We start from the raw sequence: 12,849 nt of genomic DNA on the forward strand, positions 1-12,849 counted from the left end.
GGATGAATCACGTCTACTTCTGCCAGGGTCCAGGAAGACTGACTGCAAGGGTAAGGCCCTCATGCTTAGCCACTACCAGGAGACGTATGAGATGTGAAAGAGTGGTAAGATTGAAGAAGAGAAGCCAGGAGATTATGCTGCTCTCCAGCATTCCCTTGCCTCTCTGCTCCGTGTCTTCTAGGCAATTTCTAGTGTAATCTTGCTAATATCTCTCTTCTCCTTCTGTGTACCTCTTCTACAGCATAGAATGGCATCCATGATCTATCACAGAATCCTACTCTTCAGACTGGGCAGGGAAGAAATTATGCAGTCTGTAAGGTACTATACATTATTTTTCTGATTCTGCAAGCAAATTCTTTGTTTTAATTCTAGCTGGTCTAATTAGCACTATCCCATAACCAATCTCCTGCTACAGACCTGAGTTGCCTTCTTTCTCACTGATTCCAATTTCAACTGGTGTTTTGAAGTTTTCCTGAGTTAATCACAACAATAATAATCTTTGTATTAATATCTATCTATCTTTTTATGTGTATTATCTGATTAGATCTTTGAGAAGACCCAGTAAAGAAAGCTGGACAAATGTTATGTTGCAACCACTCACTGATGAGGACATTGAGGTTTAGAGAGGACTGCATAAAGTCACAGAGCTACTAAAATCATTTTAATTTGGACATTTCTTGCTCCAAACTCCTCCTGCTTTCCATTGTACACTTTTCAAAGTTTCTTTCTAGGTAGGTGATTTCCATAATTCCAGGGAGGTACATATATATTTTAAGCAATGACAATATCTTTTTAGGAATATCCCAGAAATAGACTTTGAGACAAAAAGTTGAGTGCAAGTCATTCATTTTGGGAGATGAAGGAGACCCACAAGAGGAATGGGGAAGTGAGGTGGAGGGCAGGGAGGAATATATAGCCAATAAAGTCTATGAAATCAAGTCAGCTAGGACTGTGGTGACTGGAATTTAATCCCTTAACCTCTCAATGGAAGCATCAATGGAGTATTTCATGTACAGTCATCATACTCAATATTATAACCACTATTCCAATTTTTCCTGATATTATAATCCCTAACCAATATTATAATCATCATCAGAATGCAAAATAACACAACAAATTTAAAAGCCTTTTCACATACTCTAAAATACTTCTTTGATGAAAGCAACATCATACAGATGAAAAGTCTAGGTAGGAAAAGTAACTTTGCCAATTGTATTGAACACCTTAGGATGATTACATTTTATCTCCTCCATGAGTATTTCTCATGAATTTAAAAATGCTTTTCTTATATACTTAGTTGATTATTCCAAGTTTCAGTTTTCCCTGTTTTGTGAATTTGCAAGCTTTTTTTGATGGGGCAGCATGAAAGTAGGAAAATTGAGGAAGTATGGGGAATGAAGAACATTCTTGGACCCCCAATCTAAAATCCTCTTCTCAGAACTAGGTAAGTCAGAACAGTATATTAGAACCTCATTTAAAAAAAAAGAAAAACAGGTATCAATTGTAATTGGAAAAGACAAGCCATGTATAGATAAAGTTTAAATCAAATAAAATTTGTTCATTTATGCTATGTCACATTATGTAGTAGAAGAAATACTTGCTTCATTAAATAGTTTAAATCAGAGTGTTCCTTCTTCCTCCTTCTCTGAGTTCTGGAGAGATGAGCTTATTTAAATAAAGTCACCACTGAGAAGTCACTGGGAGAACTCAAGGACAGCTGAAAGGAGAAGACTTCTTACTGATTAACTTGTATTTCAGGGTAGTTAAGTGAACAGTAACTTTGCCTGGACAACTCTTTTAATGGGACTGTGCCTTCTGGGTAGAACTGCTGTTTCAAAAGATGCTGTCATTCAAATCTGTTGGTTCCTAGATAATGCTGAGGAGTGACCCTGCTGCCAACACATTATAATGAGAAAACAAAGGACGCAGATTAGGAAAGGAATTTGCAAAGTTTCTTGTAGGTCATATTTTTGTTTCCTTATAAAGGGAAATATTATTTTTAGAAATTATAGGTTTATATCTCAATCATCCATAAAAGAGATGAAATCTTGTTGTTTATTAACATGCTAGTAACTTACTAAATCTGTAAAGTTAAACATCAAATCACTAACAAATTAAATTTGAATAGTTACTTTTTATATCAGTTAAGAAGCACTAGGATTTAAAGGATGTATTCAGGATTTTTTTTTTTTAAGTGAGCGCTAAGAATTTACCATTACAGAGTAAATCTTTTCCAAAACCATGAGATTTTTATTTCAGCTGACCCAGTGTTATTTGTCTTGCTTCCAGCCTTTCTAGTTTAACACTCAAAACTAAGAACACAAAGGCAGCATGTTTGGGGACAATAGGACACTTTGGAGCCAAAGTGTCACAAGTGAAGGGAAGGATTGGACAGGACAAAAGGTGCATTTGCTCCCGTTTCTATGGGTCGTCCAGCTGTTGCTGCCTTCCTGGCAGGATCATTTTAAAGCACAACAGACAGTAACTTTTGGTTGCCTTAGATTCTGTCAGTCATGTAAATAGGACCGGATAAGAAATAAGCTAGCTTTTATCACATTGCCGCATGGACTCAGAGTGTTCTCTGCAAATTCATTAGTAAACTGGCATATTATCAAGAATAAAAACTCCCTAAAAATTGTCTATAAGTCATTCATGGCCTGACCTTCTTCATTGCTAGACAGAGATCTACAGTTAGAACATAACCCCTTATATTTTTATATTTCTGTACAGCACTAAATATATTCCCACTTAGGATTATTATTTAACCTTCATAGTAAACCTCCAAGGACAACAGAGTGAATATTATTTACATCCCCTTTGACTAGTGAAGAAACTGGGGCTCCAGGAGATTCATTAATAGGTGTGAGATTTCCCAAATCGACCTACACTCTCTTCTCCCCTTGTACTGTTAATTTTGCTACTTTCTTTCCTAATATAATAAAGACAAAAGGAAAATATTAAGTCATAGCTCTGAATTATGAGGCTATTCTATAAAACTTTCAAATGAAGAAAAGGAAAAGTTTTACTTCTTCAGAACCTTTCCTTCCCTCATATTAATTTAGATGTCAGGAAGCTTTTAGTGACCAAGGAAAAGGTAAGGATACATAAACAGGGAAAGACACGGTCTCAGCCCTTCAGAGACTTTCAGTCCAACAGATAAGAAGGTAGAAGATAGCTTCTTTTAAGGCAGATCAGTGTCTCTGGGAAGTTTCTTTCTTCTTCTTCTTCTTTTTTTTTTTTTTGACAATCCTCTGCATAACACTCTGTTTAGAGAACTATCTAGAACTGGTAGGAATAAAAGGGACAGTGTTCAATATGTATTCTATCTCACTTCAAGTGTTCTTAGGAACTTAGATGACTTCTGGAACACACTGGAAAGGATGTGAAACAAGGGTGCAGTCACAACAGCTATTGCTATGCCCTCCTTACAAGTCCTTTTACATTTTTTTAATAATTATTTTTACTTATTTCTCTTAGGTTCTGAAGCACAAAAATACAGAGACAAATGTGACCCAAATAAAGGCTTAATGAACACTAAAGAGGCAATGTGTTGTGTTGTGCTAAGTCACTGCAGCCTGCCAGGTTCCTCTGTCCAAGGAATTCTCCAGGCAAGAATACTGGAGTGGGTTGCCTTGCCCTCCTCCAGGGGATCATCCTGACCCAAGGGTTGAACCTTTCACTAGTGCCACCTGGGAAGCTCTCTACACTATTACTCATATTCAAATTAACTACTAACTCAGTCTTTTTCTTTTTGTCAACTACAAATGGGTGCTCGCCAAGGGCATTTGCCATCCTTGGAGGTAGAATTCCATGTGGAGATGGAATCCTGTGCTGCTGCAGCTGTTGACCTTAGACATGCCCTAAAGGGAGTTCAGGGTAGAGAATGAGACATTCTGTGCTCCAGGAACACTGGTGTAACAGGTCTTTGGATAGCTAGATATTTTCAGGAACTGATTTCATGATCCCAGTCCTTGCATCTCCTCATTATCTAGAAAAGCACTAAATCCTTTCATGGTGACATCAGCTCCTTGCGACTAGCAGAAAATCTTTTGTAAGGTAAGCACTTGATTGCGTGAGCTCCCACTTCAAAATCATATATATCGATCTTTCCTGCTACCTCTAACTTTGGAGTAGTTTTTCAGAGCTATCTGAACTGCTGTCTCCTGGGCAATCCTCATTTTGCACCAAATAAAGCTCACCTTGCAACTCTCATGTTGTGCATCTTTTTGTAGTTGACATTTTTTTGCAGTGTTGTTCTTCAGCTATCTCATGAATTGCAAAATATTTATTGGGCTTTCTCTGGTTGCAACAAGCGGGCTTCTAATTGCACCGGCTTCTCTTGTTGCAGAGCACAAGTTCTAGGGCACAGAGGTTCAGCAGTTGTGATGCTCGGCCTTATTTGCCCCAGGACATGTTGAATCTTCCCAGCCCAGAGCTTGAACCTGTGTTCCCTGAGTTGCTAGGCAGATTCTTTAACCACTGACCCACGAGGGAAGTCCATAAAATATTTCTTAATTGACAGGATGTTTGGACTCTACCGATACTTACCCTGCCTTGCTCCTGATTACGTAGCTTTGTTTGGAAGGAAAGTTCTATTCCATATTCCCTGATGTTTGCCATAGCTTAACTTTTTGTCTTCATGATTCTAAAGAGAACACTTTCAAATCCATCATCCTGGTCAGTTATGGCTATTAAAAAGCGCTAAGCTCAAGGCTGGCTGATGCATGCTACCGCTTCCCATGGTCTCTTCAGATTCTCAGATTGGTAATAAGTTATTTAGAAACTACTGCTTCAACACTGGCAAAAGTTGGAAATGGTATTGCTGCAGGAAGGGGGACCCCTTCCAGTGCCTGAAACTGGGCTCTTGTCTAACACTCGGAAATGAATTGTCCGAGGAGACACATGCGCTGAGAGACTTTACTGGGAGAGGGCATCCAGGCGGAGAGCAGGAGGGTAAGGGAACCCAGGAGGACAGCTCTTCCACATGGTCTCAGTCTTATGGTTTTATGGTGATGGGGTTAGTTTCCGGGTTGTCTTTAGCCAATCATTCTGACGCAGTCCTTCCTGGTGGTGCATGCCTTGTTCAGCCAAGATGGCTGCCAGAGAGAAGGATTCTGGGAGGTGGTCGGACATGTGGTGTCTCCTTTAGACCTTTCCAGAACTCTTCCGGTTGGGGGTGGCTTATTAGTTCCGTGTTCCTTACCAGGACCTCCTGTCGTAAAACAACTCATGCAAATGGTTGTATGGTGCCTGGCCAGGGTGGGCGGTTTCAGTCAGTGTGCTTCCCCTGACAGTATGTTGCTGTTTCTTGAAAATTCATGACTTAGAAACATAGAAGACAACAGCAGTAACATTCACCAGAGAGCAAGTTTTGCCATAAGTCCTAGAAATCTAGATCTTCTGGGTAGAACCCTATCCCCAAGGCAGCCAACAACTAGTTCTTACCTCAGAGTGGGGAGAGACTCAGTCTTGACTGTCTGGCTGTAGCTCATAGTGTAGTCTTTCAGGGTCTTAAGCAGAGCCATGTTGCTCTTAATTTAGACTTAATTTAATAAGTTCAGTTACCTGTTTTCCTAGATCATCTGAATAGAAACACCAGAAACAGCAAGTTAGAGCAGAAAAAACAAGCTCACAGTATCATGCAGTGACAGTTAAAAATGTGAAAGGACAACAGAGGAAATTGGAAAGCAAACATAGAATCTAAAAAGTAAAGCAGCCTGGGGCTCATTAACATAAGAGCAGATGACTAATTCTGTAATCTTTGCAGCCCTTGAACTGAGAGTACTTGAACTGAGAGAACTGAGAGGAGGAAGGAAAAAAACAGCTTGAAAAATGGCAAAAATTTCCCACATTTATTGAAAAACTGTAATCTCCACATCCAGGAAATTCAACTAGCTCCAAGTATAAGTGCAAAGAGATCACAAACATATCATAGAACAAAACTCTGAAAGTCAAAGACAAGGAGAAAATCTTGAAAAAACCTAGAGGAAAGCAGTGCATCACTTACAACAAGAGTTTACTTCTGGATTATTAAGAAAATCATAAGAAAAATACATTTACAGTACTGTCTGTATTGATCCCATAAGTTTGTGCTGTTAGTTTACAAGATGAATCGTCTTTCTGTTAATACCTACACCAGTATTGTCTTATACAATATAAAACACGGTAGATGGTATATGTACTACTAACCCTAGGTATCAAAAATGACAAGATAATGTGAAAAAGAAATTCATATTTATTTACAGGTATAATGATTCATACACTGATAAAGATACAGCAATGTGATTGCTTTATGGTGGTCTAGTGTAATTGGTACAATCGCTTCAAGGTAGACCAACCTATAGACTAATGAATACACACTACACAACTTTTATGGTATATAGTATTATAGTCATATCCATAACACAGTATTAGAAACAGTTACTTAAAAAAAAAACTCCACTTACCTGTGATAAGCTGATTTGCAGTTTCTCCACTTAGGAGAGAAGTATAGGAACACTACTGTACAGCAGCATAATTCTTTGAAAGCAAAGGCATAAACAGAAGACTGTTAATAATTTTATATTGAATATTACTCACCGTATGCCTGTGTAAGGATAAGCCACCCACTCCCTTCAGTGCCAATCTTGCACACAGTGTTCTACATGATGGATACTTAGGCAAAGAAAATGATGACACAAAAATATCTGTTTTTATTCTACAGTTACTAGACTTTTGCATGAAGACACTCATATGCATACATAAGTTTATTAACTGCATGACATGATTATTTACTATTCATTTAGAGGAAGTGAATCATAAAGGCCTTCATCCTCATTGTCTTCATTTCCAGTAGGCTGAGGAGGAGGAGGAAGGGAAGTTGATCTTGTTTTCTCTAGGGTGGCAGAAGCAGAAGAGGTGGAGGAGGTGGAAGGGGAGGCAGGAAAGGGAGGCACGTTTGGTGTAACTTCATGAAAATACATTGTAATTTCTGGTTTTTTGCCTTTTGGTTTCTTTATAAATGTTTCTATGTGACAGCAGTCCCCATTTTTGGCACCAGGACAGGTTTCGTGAAAGACAATTTTTCCAAGGACTGGTTAAAGGGGGAATGATTTGCAGATGGTAGCTCAGCTGGTAACGAATCTGCCTGCAATGCAGGAGACCCGGTTCAGTTTCTAGGTTAGGAAGATCCACTGGAGAAGGGATAGGCTACCCACTCCAGCGTTCTTGGGCTTCCCTGGAGGCTCTGTTGGTAAAGAACCTGCCTGCAATGCAGGAGACCTGTGTTCGATCCTTGGGTTGGGAATGATCCCCTGGAGAAGGGAAAGGCTACCCACTTAAGTATTCTGGCTTGGAGAATTTCTTGGACTGTATAGTCCATGGGGTCACAAAGAGTCTGACACGACTGAGGGACTTTCATTTCATGCGCATTATGTTTATTATGCACTTTATTTCAATTATTGTTACATCAGTCCCACCTCAGATCATCAGGCGTTAGATCCTGAAGTTTGGGGATCCCTGCTATATGGTACCAATCCTTCTTCCACCATTTGCTTTAGTTTCAGTGCTCACATTATAGAAGGTGCATGTCGTAAATGAAGTCAAAACTGTCATAAATAATCAGAACTCTTCTGACAATTTGTTTTCTGACTCTACTTCTTCTACTTCTTGCTCATTGTCTGGCACTGGTTCAGAAGCACCCAGCCCCATCAAAGTGTTTTCTGCTAATTTCCTAGGTGTGGTGTCTATTAGCTTTTGAATCTAAGATTCATATCTTGAGAATCTTCACTCCCACTTTTTTGCAACAGTCACAGTCTCTTTCATGATTTCCTTGACTGTTTCTGTCATAAATTCTGTGAAGTCATGCACAACATCTGAAGAGTTTTCTCCAGCAGGAATATATTGTTTTGGGCTTGATGACTTTCATGGCTTTTTCTGTGATGACAGCATCTTTATGGTATAATCTTTCCAGGCTTCCACGATGCTCTCTTGGACTTTTTGTCCATAGTGTTGACAATCCTTTCCATAGAGTACCATATGTAATGAGCATTAAAAGTCCTTATAACCCTCTGATCTAGAGGCTGTGTTAGAGATGTTGTGTTTGGGGACAAATAAACCACTTTGACGCCTTGAAGTACTGAATTTATTGGGTTCTGAATGGCCAGGGGCCTTGTCCAATATCAAAAGAACTTCAAAAGGCAGCTCCTTACTGGAGAGGTACTTCCTGACTCCAGGGACAAAGCATCAGTACAACTAATCCTGAAAAAGGGTTCTCATTGTTCAGGGTTTCTTGTAGTACAATCAAAAGACTGGCAGATGGTATCTATCTCTTCCCTTCAAAGTTGGGGGTTCAGCTTTATAGATAAGGGCATCCTGGAACATAAACCGGACTGCATTTCCACAAAACAGTAATGTATCCCTTCTTGTCTTAAATCCTGGTGATCATTTTTCTTCTTTACTAATAAATGTTCTTTGTGGCACATTTTTTCTCCCTCCATAATGGGGTACTTTGGTTTACACAAAAGACCTATTCAGGCAGATATTCTTTCTCCTTACTGATATTCTTAATGGCATCTGGGAACTTGTGTGTGGCCTCTTGGCTGGCAGGAGCTGCTTCTGTTATCTTGACATTTTTAAAGCCAAACCATCTTTCTAAAATCATCAAACCATCCTTTGGTGACATTAAATTCTCCAGCTTTAGATTCAACTTCTTTTTGCTTTGTCATATATTAACTTTGCTTTTCCCTCAAATCATATTGGAGTCTCTAGGTACGCCTTTCTTATTATAATCCTTCATGCACATAAAGGCTGTATTTTTCAATACAAGATAAAAAGGTATTTTGCTCAAAGCGGAAGATGTTCACGCCTGCTGGTGCAGCCACAGCAAGTTTTGTGAATTTCCTTTTCTGTTTTTATGATGGTCCTTATGCTGAACCAGCTGCAGACCTCAACCTATAGTTAATGGTACATAGCAAGCAACTCAATTTTTTCTTGTAACGTCATGACATTTTTCTGCTTTTTGGGCGCACTTCATATATGTCCCAGAGTGTCAGTCAAGGTTTACAGTATTGTACCAAACATGAAAAATATGTGAGAATGACAGGAGATCAATTTTTACTGCTCTATGCAATTTATTGGAGAGATGAACTGCTTACATAGCAACTTAAGCAGATGCTCAAACACTTTAGCTCACAATATCAACAGGAGGTGACTACAAAATTAATACAGTAATAATGCATGCATTGGAGAAGGAAATGGCAACCCACTCTGGGATTCTTGCCTGGAGAATCCCAGGGACAGAGGAGCCTGGCGGGCTGCCATCTATGGGGTCACACTAGTCAGACATGACTGAAGTGACTTAGCAGCAGCAGTGTGTGTATTATAATTTTATGAGTTTACTACATTTTATATTTACATTTCTCTCAATGAGAATGGCACCATGGATGGTCTGTTTAAGTTTTGATAAATTTTAAGTTTTTATAATAGATTTATGTATATTTTATGATAGTAAAAGACTAGTATTTACATATTTTTATGCTTTTATCACATACCTTTCTTTTTTCATTATTTCTAAGTTATACTATGCAGTTTGCAAGTTATACTATACAACACTATGCAATTTGTTACACTCCCTGACTTCCCCCCACCCCCATAAAACAAAACCAAACCGTCAACATCAGGCATTACCCAAGTATGAGGAATATATTTGCTGTTCTGGGAGCCAGGCTAAAAACATTTGAGAGTTATTCTCATTGGTCTATACGGGGATCCTAGGATTTCTTAAAAAGAATCAGTTTTTCCCAGTGAAAATAAAAACCATTAAAAAAAAATCATAAAAGATAGCATAGCAACATAAAAGACAACTTTCTAAGAAAAGGAAAATACTCACCCATAATCCTATTGCCACCAACATAAAAATTTTCCATTTTATTTATTCCCTTCTGGTTTATTCCATAGACATTTACATCTTATTGCATATAACCATTTATATATTTTTTTACAGTTAATATTACAGTAGCTACTACAGCAAGTATAATCATCATTTTTTATAGCACTGCATGTATTCAGGGATATATATATATATAAGCTATTTTCTCATGTCTCTCTCTCACTTGCGAACTTAGAAAAACTCGAACAAGATTTTCAGACTCAAACCAGCTAGGAAAAAAATATCAAAATCTCAAACTTTAGAAGTTAAAAGTTTTGATTTATAGTCTCAAATCCATGATACTTTGCAGGTAACCTGGAAAAGAGCAGTCCATTTAAAATTTTTGACTCAGATGCCCTTATACACATAAACCTATTTGCTACCTTTATTACTTCAATTAATATACTGTGTAACTTGGGGGGAAAAAGTTCAGTAAAATTTCCTTCTAGAAGCATTATAATTGTATTATGCAAGTTCAGTACATGGTGGCCTACAAGAGGAAATAAAGACAGAGAAAAATAATTTCAGGACCATCTGGCTTCTAATGTAAGAACCAGTTTAACAGACTTTAGCTTACTGATACTTATACTCTTGTTATTTCCTGCTCCTCCCTTTCTGTTCCCCCATCAACTAAGGTCAAGTGGGTCGTTTCCAGGATAGAGGTATTTGCTTCCTTCCTTTGCATTACTCATTCAACTAATTCCGTCAGAGGCATAACCATTTGTAGATGTAGTAGAGATCTCTCTATTCTGCAAAGTATAGCTCAATTTCAGCTGTCACATGTATAGTTCCTGTTTTGATTACTGAACATTTGGGATATACATTGGTAAAATGCGACATGATATCATGGTACTGAACATATTGCCTGTTTTAAACCAAAGCAAAAAAAAAAAAAACAAAACCAAAGCAACAAATTTAAAGCCTGTCCTTTCACCAATTAGCAGTAACTGCTTTGATGCTTTTTCGCCCCCGACATTAACTGCCTATTCTTGGCATGCTATATAATTTCTAGTAAATGTGCTGCTGAAGGAAATATTTGTTTGTTCATGTGACTATAAATTGTTAAATCTTCACCAGGTTTTAACACAACCAAATAGCTGTTATTGAGCTTTATAAAATTAATTAGTATTACTTAAAGATAGAAATCATTAGAGGGATGTTCAAGGTATAATCTACCAATTTACTATTCAATGAATTAACTAGCTGAAAGAGAAATGTAGGAGCCTCTTTAAAAATGCTTAACGCTGGAGAGCAAGTAAGTTTATATTGTATAACAGTTCAAAAGGACCATTGGCACTGTAGTCCAGATAAATTTGGTGAAGAGAAGATAATGATAGTACAACTCCTGAAAATTAGATTGTAGACCTTGCAAAGTAACTTCTCTTCTTTGGGCTTTCTCCCCTGTAAAATGAAGGGATTAGGCTTTATGATACTTAAAGTTTTCAAGATTTAAGTTTATTTGGCTTCCCATAATACCTGTTCTTGAAGTTTTTGCTATAATGTCTACTTGCACCTAAGAACACCCTATTTACATGACAAATATTGTCAGTTTACAACTTAAAAATTTTTTTCATTTATCAAGTTTTCTTAAAGCGAGCAATATCTATGTATTTATAGAAATCGCCAAGAAAAAAACGACTGTGGAATATATTCTTAGGTGGAATGTAGGACTGGTGAGGAAAAGTGTGAAGATGATACACCAATTTAAGTTCTGATTCTTCTTTTTTGTACAAGATACTGTAGGAGTTATGTACACTGCTGACCATTTTCCCAAAACCCAAGATTATTATCCAAACTGTACAATATAGATATGCACAAAAGCCACATATCAAAATCTGTTATTTGGTACTACTGTTGTCAAGGAAGGTTAAAAATTGATGAGTCATTACATATGAGTGGGGCTAAGAGGTTTTCACATTACATTAGGAATGTAAGGGATCAATCTGTGCTATCTTTTCATTTCTAGTAGTAAGCTATGGTCCAGTGACTTTCCAAGGTCATAGATCTATTAATATCATTTGAGAAGAGCGCACAGATGTGATTGCCAATTCTACATCATACTGTCCTTCTAGATGTCAGAGCAGGAGATGCTCTGATTAGGCAGAACTCTAAATGAAATATAAAATCTTAAAGACACTTTACAGATGGGCCATCTTGCTCAATTTCTCATTTAAATACGAAATTTAGTGTCAGATGTCATTCAGCTTCTGTGCCAATGTTTAAGATACTCACTTATCCTTCAGAAGTGTTCCCTTTCCTTAATGGACAAAGAACCATAAATTCTTTCTTACACTGAGCTCTAATCTGCTGTTTTGCAACTTTCACCTAGTTTTACGGAGTCAAAAAGGATAAACTGTACAAGCCTATCAAATATTTGAAGACAGCTATCATTCCTTAGTCACGTAATTCTTTAGGTTTTGGTTTATGAGACCCTTCCCAACTTGGTAAAACACCCCAGGATTTGCTCTAATTTGGGAATATCCTTTCACTGCATCCTGAAATTAGTATTGCAGATGTGGTTTAACAAGCATTTTGTACATGAGATTATTTCTCCAAGATCAATTTTTCATTACCATGAGCTTACTTAAGGTAAGTAAGCTGGTTCATTTCACATGTTATTTCTTGCAAGCTACAATCGCCAGGTATTTTTCCTCCATAAGCTCTTGACAAGTATAGTTTCATATTTCTATCAGTGGCTGTTTCCAGAATAATCATACCATGTGGAATTGTGCCCCTAACTAGCTTGCCAGCCTCATCCTTATGATATCCTTTCCCCCTGACCTCTGACCAGTCTTCTTAATTTCAAACACACCATATCCTTCGTCTAGGCTTCCACATACTGTTCCCCTCTGCCAGGAATGTTTCTTTGGGCCACCCAGGTCTAGTCTTTTCTTAAGTTATCCTTCAAAGCTCAGTTCAGATACCACTTCTTTGTGGGACTC

This window comes from Dama dama, chromosome 29, assembly GCF_033118175.1.
Source record: "Dama dama isolate Ldn47 chromosome 29, ASM3311817v1, whole genome shotgun sequence".
In the NCBI taxonomy this organism is placed as follows: Eukaryota; Metazoa; Chordata; class Mammalia; order Artiodactyla; family Cervidae; genus Dama; species Dama dama.